This window comes from Alligator sinensis, unplaced genomic scaffold (assembly GCF_000455745.1).
Source record: "Alligator sinensis unplaced genomic scaffold, ASM45574v1 scaffold1096_1, whole genome shotgun sequence".
NCBI lineage: Eukaryota > Metazoa > Chordata > Crocodylia > Alligatoridae > Alligator > Alligator sinensis.
In genome coordinates, this window is record NW_005842984.1 from 274,769 (window position 1) to 283,756 (window position 8,988).

An 8,988-nucleotide genomic window follows, 5' to 3' on the forward strand; every position below is an offset into this window, starting at 1 on the left:
ACAGGTACTCTACACTACTTAAAACTGAAAGGTAGGCTTGACAGAAGATTTAGAGTAAAAAGAAATACTACACAACTGGAACTTCATTGAAGCTCAGTGCTCAGAAAGAAACTGGAGGCAGTGTTGAAGGGCAGACAGATTGGGGCAGTACCACTTGATGTCTGAGCAAGTGTTCAGCACCCTGAAGGGAGATTGTCAGGGCTTTGTGTTTCCACCTGAGTCTCATGTCTCCCTCCTCCACCAAGCTATGATCTGCTGCATCCCATCTGTCTATAATAGTACTGAGTCACAGCTAAGCAGACAGTAGTCCTTGTCTGGGGTCCCTGGTAAAGCTGGGGTGTAAGACTAGGGGGGCTGCAGAGTGCAGGGTGTGTTGGTGGGGAAATATCAGGGTGTGGAGGTGAGTAGGAGATATTTGGGGTAGGGCGACAGGGTGTAAAACCATCACTGCAGTCAAGTAGGGTTGCCAACCCAATATTTTAGCTGATAATCTGCAAACTTTTTACTGAAAACGAAATATTTTTTACTATGATTGGTATTAAACCCCTAAATTTGATCCCAGCCCTTTTCCAGCATCTTACAGAAGAGCTACATTACCATTATGAAAAACATATGTCAGTAAAAAGTTTGCAGATTATTAGTTTAAAAAAAAACAACAAAGTTTTGGCTTGAAAACCCTGCTGGAGAGAAGGAAAGTTAACTTCCCTTCTCCCAAGCAGGGTCAAGGCAAGTTAGTTCAGCATGGTGGGAAAAGCCGATGACTTATTTTCTGTAACGCAAAAACAAAATCTCTCATGACTACTACAGAAGAAAGCAACTTGAAAGGAAGAAACCTCACTGTTTATTATTAATATGAGTGTGGCAAAGCATCTTGTTAATGCAAAGCTTTGTTTAGAAGGTGCTTTGACATACATTTGGCTCGTTTGGTATTTTGTAATGTTCTGGGAGAGCCCCTCAATCTTCCTCCTCAGATTGCCCAGGAGCCCCTCAATTAACATTCACCCCATGAATTTACATTCATTATGCAACAGCAACAGAGGTCCTATGACAAAATTGAGACTGCTTTGTTGTCGATCCCTCCGTTCAAAAGCTTCATTCTTTCCTCACAAACCTATATTCAGGCCGGCCTCAAGTTTTCTGAATCCAGTGCTCACTCTACCCTACCTCCCCTGGTTCCTTTGTCTTACTACACTCCCATTCTTCTCCTTTCCCTCTGGCATCTTCCCTCTCAGTTCAACCACCTTGACCTGCTGGACAGTAGTGTCCCTTCCCTATACAGCAGGTTTGGAGTGTTATACATCTGTGGCATAGATAGTTCATGAAGGGTCAAGGATTTTTTAGTGATATCTTTCTTAGGATGAACTGTATAGTTGGGAGAGATGTTAGACGAAACTTTGGGAGAAAAAAAGCCTTTTTAGACAAGCTTTCAGAACATCTCCTCCAACTATATAGTTGGCCCATCAAAAGATAATACCTCCTCACCCTACACAAAGTCCAATACCTTCCATCTATTTTGGTAATTCTGCTCCCCAGTTCCTTACCTTCCCCTGGATTGTTCCTTCCTGCTTCTTTTACCTGTGATCTTTCTCTATCTGCTCTTTTGCCCTAAGGTCCCTGGCTTTCTATGGTCTTTTGCAATTTCTATTAGGATGGCTATTCAACAACAATCAGCCTTTACCATGTTAGGCAAGCACTGAAGTTATTTGTTCCACCCCACCACCCCCTCAAAAAAAATCTCTGAGGCCTCTCAAGCCCTGTTTTAGTATTCTTTTTTTTTCTAAGCTGGCTTTTGGGTGATGCTGTAAATATGCCTAGGCAACCATTAGCATAACAATATGCTCCTTAGAGGCATTTTGGTCTAGGTACAATTTTTATAGCAAAAATTATTTCTAAAAGCTATTATGTCATTCTTTCTTCCTACTTTTACCAGGTTCTTATAAGCATCCTTGCATATAAGTCTGCATTTTCATGGCAATGTTTGGTACATGCCTGGGACAGGGAGGCTATCTTATTCCAGGCTGTTTTATTTACATAATTCCTACCCCACCCTTTAAGTGATGTCATGGCAAAGATTCTTTTCCTCAGTAGTGAATGGTATATGAATGGAGGGTGAAAGATAGTCAAAGGGGACTGGTCCCTCCTTGTGCTAATTACCACAGCATTCTTCCCCATCACCACCCCTTCTACCCATCTTAAACAACCAGCAAGTGACAAATAACCAAATATATATGCAATTGTCCCGAGTAATGTCTGAGAGAGGCCAGTTAAGCAATGAAGACAGAAACTTCAGAGAAAAGGTGAGCAAGGGAGTACTGTTGTAGAACAGACAGTGCAAGTACCTTGGCTTAGCGTATCTGTACTGATGTAGATAACTTTGATTATGCTTACATTTGTCCTTATGGTTTTAGAGCAATTCATTATGCAGTGTTATAACAGATTTTTGCATAGGAAGACAGGAAGCACTCAAATTTTTGGTCTGGTAGGAAAGGCAATAGTTAAGCAGTTTGAACACTTTTGAAGCTCCAATGACTTTTACTATATTGCTCCCACACAGTTCTGCAGTGGCTGCAGACTTACTTGGGGAATTATCACCAGATCAACATGTTCCAGGCTGGAAACTATACACACTGCGACATTATATAAGATCACAGCCTCTCCGTCTCTGCCCCAGTTTAGCCACCGTGTCCCAGTTTAGCTGCCCTAAGGCAGTATAGCAAGATACTTCTTAGCTTTTTTCCCACATCTACTAGCTGCTGGGACAAAGCAAGGAAAAGGAAGTTTGACAGCTCATTTACTTCTTTTTTCTTCCTTCTTCTTCTTCCACTCATTACAAAAGCTAAAAATCTTAACCTTTTATATTACTTGAATATTCTCTTAAAAAATAGTAGTCAGACACCAATAACCTTTCCCTTTTTTAGTCTCCTCATTTGATAGACCAGTACTGTTGATTCCAGGTGTTCCAAACTCATGAGTCTGACCTCAGTAGTGGGGAGCCCAAAAACAGAACACACTACTCCAAATGTGGCCTAACCAGTGCTGAATAGAGGGAAATTATCACTTCTCTTGATCTGCTGGCAATGCTTTTGCCAATGCAGCCCAACATGCCATTAGCTTTCTTTGCAAGCAGGGCACATTGTTGGCTCACACTCTGCTAACTGTCCACAGTAGCCCCCAGGTCCTTTTCTGCAGAGCTGCTGCTTAGCCAGTTGGTCCCCAGCCTGTAATGGTGCATGGGATAGTTCCAGGACTTTGCACTTGTCCCTGTTGAACCTCCTGGCTAGGGACAGACATGCAAGAGTCCTGAGCCTGAATTGATTCAATGTTTGCAGGTTAGTCTAACCTGGCTAGGCTGAATCACTTTGGCAACCCAGAAATGCAGGCACATGCCTGCAGTGGCTCAGGCTAGAAGCTGGGGGAGGGGGCGCTAGAGCAGCCCTCCCACAATGCTGAGCTGAGCGGGGCATGGCCAGGCCTTGGCACAATGCTTCAACTAGGGAGCCCCGCCCCCGCCCTTCTGACCAGCCCAGCAAGGAATTGATAACACAGTGTTTATTACCCTATTAAGAAAACAGAGGGACATTACCAGCTACCTGTTGATTCTGCCTTTGTCCCTTCTGCCACAGTACAGACCATAGCCAGCATGTGGTCTGCTAGATACTATGCAAGGCAGAGGGGATGGGGGGAAAAGCCCTCCTTAGCACGGAGTGGGGAAGAGCAGGGGGAAGCCAGGAAGATACCTGGAGCAGAGGGGAGGGGCCAGCTCTGCTGTGGAGAAGAGAGCCCCATCCAGGCCACAGACCATGCTGGGAGAATATAGTTTAACTTAAACCAGAAAGGGATCTGGGACAAACATTGCACAAACCAGTTTGACCCAAATCAGTTAAGTCTGATACTACATTCAATCACATTTATCTCAAACTGGTTTTAGCCATTTTCAAACTGGTTTATGTGCACGGGATGTCTGTTCTGTTACCGGTTTAAACCAGTTTTTGATCACTTAAACTAGTTTTTGTGTAATGTCTGTCCCTAGTCCATTAGATTCCTTTTGTTCCAATCCTCCAATTTGCCATGATCTCTCTGAATCCTAGCCCTACCCTCCAGCATATCTACTACTCCCCCCAGAGCTTTGTGTCATCTGTAAACCTGCTGAGGATGCACTCCATCCCATCTTCCAGACCACTGATGAAGATGCTGATCAAAACCACCTCCAGCACTGACCCTTGGGGCACTCTACTTGATACTAGCTGCCAACTAGATATCAAGCCATTGATTACTCCCTATTAAGCCCAATGCTCCAGTCAGTTTTCTATACACCTTATAGTCCATTCATCCAACCTGTACCTCCTTAGCTTGTTTGAAAGGCTGTTGTGGGAAACTGTACCAAAAACCTTGTTAAAGCCAAGGGATATCATGTCCACTGTTCTCCCCGCATTCACAGAGCCAGTCAACTCATCATAGAAAGCAGTCAGGTTGGTCAGGCATGACTTGCCCTTGGCAAATCCAGGCCGACTGTTCCTAATCACGTTTTCCTCCAAGTGCTTAGAAGTGGATTCCTTGAGGACCTGCTCCAGGGACTGAGATGAAGCTGACTGGCCTGTAGCTCCCTGGATCCTCGTTTTTCAAATATGGGCATTATATTTGCCCTTTTCCATTTCCACCTATCTCAATCACCATGAGTTTTTTCAAAGATAATGGCCAGTGGCTCTCCAATCACATCCAAACTCTGGCAGCACCCTTGGGCACATTACCTCTAGCTTCATGGCCTTGTACATGTCTTGCTTTTTTAAACAGTCCCTGACCTTTTCTTTTGCCACTGCTGGCTGCTCACCTCTTCCCCAAACTGTGCTGCCAGATGCAATAGTACGGGATATGACCTTGCCTGTGAAGATTGAGGTGAAAAAGGTATTGAGTATTTCAGCCTTTTCTGCATCATCTGTCACTAGGTTGCCTCCTTCATTCAGTAAAGGACCTACACTTTCCCTGACCTTCCTCTTGTTGCTGATATACTTGCCAAAACTTTCCTTGTTACCCTTCATGTCTCTTACTAGCTGCAACTCCAGTTGCATTTTGGCCTTCCTGATTTCAACTCTGCAAGCTTCAAGACTACCTACAGGACTGAGCCCATCAGGGTGCTCAGGCAAAAGGATACCTCATTTTTGGGTCCTGATAAAGTAATTCCCAAGTTGCTCCACCTTGGGCAGTTCCAGGAAAATACAGAACAGAGCTTTTAGCCTATGAGTTAAGCCACTTCTGGAGTTAGGTAGCAGCTGAGCATGGGATTTTTGAATTGCAGTTTTGGCCTGAAGTGGAATTCAGGTAAGTCACTAAGGACTGTGGCACCAAAGTCTGTGACAAGTCAGGGATTTGAACTCAGGTTTCCTATGATTATATGATAGCCTCTTAAATCCTGGATTATTCTGACTTTCTGTGGACTGTTGAGAATTCAGTGATGTTGTAGATAGAAAACAGACTCTAACTTCACACTCTCCCACTTCCAACCTCTAAGTTTGTTAAATGCATTTCTAAGAGATGTGTCCAGCAAAATTCATATTAACTTATATAGGAATACGTTCACTTTCCTTCAAAACCCTGCATTGGCTAATGTCTCCTTCAATAGAGAAGTGACCCAAAGCCTAAAGAAGCCAAAGGAAATCTTCACCAACTTTAGTAAGTCTCTTTAGTGATTCAATGAGTCACAGTTCAGATGTCTAAGCATACAGAGACCATTTTTAACTCACGGATAAATCAGGTGTTTTGGAGACCTTCACTAAAGATTACATTTACAAGTCCATTTATAAAGTACATGTTCCTTGTACAGTTTGTCCAGCTAGCTTAAAACATTTTGGCTGGCATGCCTTGATGAGACAAAGCATCATTCCCTTGATTCAGGAGAAGGAAAAAAAAAATATAACTGAGTATCTGGCTGTGTCATTTTAGAATGTCAGGTCTTTAACATTATATTCAGTAGCATAATGAGCTGATAGCCTGGAAAAAAAATGAAATGCCAGCTTCCTGCTTAATTGTCAAGAGACACACTTATTTTCATGGGGAAAGCTGTTATTATTTTACATAATGACTTTCTCAGCTGAAATGAAGATGAAAATGGACAAATCAATTGTTAGTCCATGAGAGATAGGACTCCTCACATTGGGAATAGAAATGTAACCACAAACAGTGAACTGGTCATCTGTAGACAGTAATTTAATACCAGCCACAAAGACAATTTGGATGGAGACTCAGCAGAGGTAAAGTCTATGAACCAGAGTCGTGCCACTTTACACCAGTGGGCTTTCTGACTCAAGTATTTTGCATAAAAGTTTTCTTTTCCTGTAGATACAGAAGAGTTTAAAGATAGCCAAGATGATGTTGTTATTGGTTTGCTATCCAAATACACTAAACATACATTGTAACTAAACATATCAGGTATAAGACTGGACGTATCATTTGTTGATAGAATTAAGATAAAATGTAGGTACATTTGGGATCTACAAATGAAAAGTTGAGCTAAATATCAGAAGTAAAAAATTCTGGTTGGGCCACCATGCTGTGCAATAATTCCTTCTCAAGAAGCATCTGAAGCCCACTGTCAGATTAGCTTTTCACTGATTTAGAGAGTGAAAATGTCTTGTTTGGTGACCTCTGTCAGTCTTTATCCATTGCAGAAGAGGACAGCTGCATTGCATAACTTGCAGCTTCAGGACCCTTCTAGAATTTTCTTGATCCTAAGGCAGAGCTGCACTGGGCACAGTATTGTAACCATGGGTGGACAAAAGGGGCGCTTGCCCAGGGTGCCAAGTTAGGAGGGGTGCCAGAATCGCCTCTTACCCCTGCAGAGTCTGTCAGGAATTCCAAAATAGTCTCTGGCTGATGATGCATTAAGACCAATACCTGGAGTGGGCAGAGCACATGTAATGGCAGCATTGGCTCAGTTGGGACCATGTAGGAATCCCAGCATGGATAAGGTTGCTGCCCCTCCTGCTTCCTGTTCTCAGGACCTACCCCCAAAACCCATCTCCTCCCCAGGACCTGCAGCTTCCCAAACCTGGGGCCATCTGCCCCCACCTTTGGAACCACACTCCAACCCAACCTTCCCCATACCTGTCCTGTACAGTTTACATTGGGTGCCAATTCTGTTCATTACAGCACTGACTGGACAGTTTTGAATAAATAGAAGTCTTTTTGTAGTACAAGAACCAACAATGTTCTGGTCCATAGCAAGAAGAGATACTGAGGTTACTCCGGTTGGCATATATAAAGCACATTTCCAAAGATACCTTTAACAAATATGTTTGCATTCTTGCAGCATAACAAAACATTGGCTGTGTTAAATAGGACAAGTTTAAATACTCTAATTGCATTTCAATAGGCACAAGATGTATTTCACCGTGCAATCTATGCATTTCATTATATAGTATGACTTTGCACTCTGCTGTAAATGAATTTGTTTGTTATACATTGTCTTTTTTTTTCATTCACATGTTTCCATTTTAATATTCACAGTGGAGTGATTACTGTATTGCAAACAAGTGTCATTTAGGATATGTAAAAATTCAAAGAATGCAATTTAAGGGATTTCAATCTGCAATATAAACACATGCAAGCCACGTAACACAAATAAAACTAACTCCAGATGGCTGCTTATAGCAGATAAAAATCAAATATCTCCATCTTAACACACTAAATTCCCAGTCCAAATATAGGCAATTCAATGCAGTTTTCCCCGATTAAAATGTCCAGAAAATTAGCACCAATGCAAACATGATAAATGTAATGGATTTTTCCTTCTTACTAATAACAGACCAAACATTATGTTTTCTAGATGGCTAAAGGCCTTTCCCTGCTTCTGTTCAGGATTAAAACAGGCTCTTTTCTGATCAAACCACAGAAATCAACTGTAAGTTTCTAGAAACAAAACAGAACTGTCGAGATAACAAAACAAATAATCCAAAAATCAACAATGCTACATATTTTATTTGATCCTTTACAGTTCCAGCTGCCCCTAGTAGCTATACTACAGCCCAAGAGCATTAACAAACAACCAAGCTATTTCTTCTCTGTTGATAGCCACCTTATTGCTTTCACAGCTAGCAAAATTAAACCTTCAAAATAATTCTCTTGTGCACTGACTGTAAAGTGAATTTAAATTAAACTAATATATTACTAGGAAAGTGAATATCCAGCCAAAATTTCCAAATGGTTTCTTCTACCAAAAATCCTATTCTGTACAGACGTATAGTCACACAGCTGACACCCACCCACACACATCTGCCTACCAATGCCCTGTCCCAACATTTGTTCACGTATGCATTTGAAAATGTGTCCCTGCCATTGAGGGATAGAGTCCAGCCAGGTACTGCAAAGCCATAGGGAAGTATCCATATGGTATCTCCATGACCACTCATCCTACCCATTTTAGGCATTTACATACTCCCCTCTCCTCAATTACTATCATATCCAAATATGTGGCTATCTTGAGTCTATTCATCCTCACAATGTCTCTGGGAACTAGGTGTAGTGATAAAGGTTCTAAATGTAGAGACAGTCCCTAATTAGAAGAATTGGGAGATGATCTGTCAGATAGGCAGTATCTGTTAGGTAGAGAGAGACCAAGGGTTTGCAGAAGTTGCTTTCTGCTCCACAACAGAGCTCATTATTTAGGTCTTTTCATTCACATATGCCCGTGTTTTTTTTTTTAACCTGGTGATCACGATAGTAGCTATTGATTTGCCATTCTACAGAGGGAAAAACTCTGCTATTCTACAGAGGGCAAAGAGAGACTAAGGCTGCTTACAGATGTGAAAAAAAGAAAAAAAAAACCCCAGTGCTTTACTTTAAAGCTCAGTGTGCCATAGTACAGTAGAGGCATCACATTAGTTTGACCCAGCCTGCCTAGTGTCTGTATAGATTGTGTGCCTCAGTGGAGTTTTTTGGCACTTTTATTTAAAGCCGATTCAATCAGCTATTAGATGAAAGTGCCAAAAAGTCCTG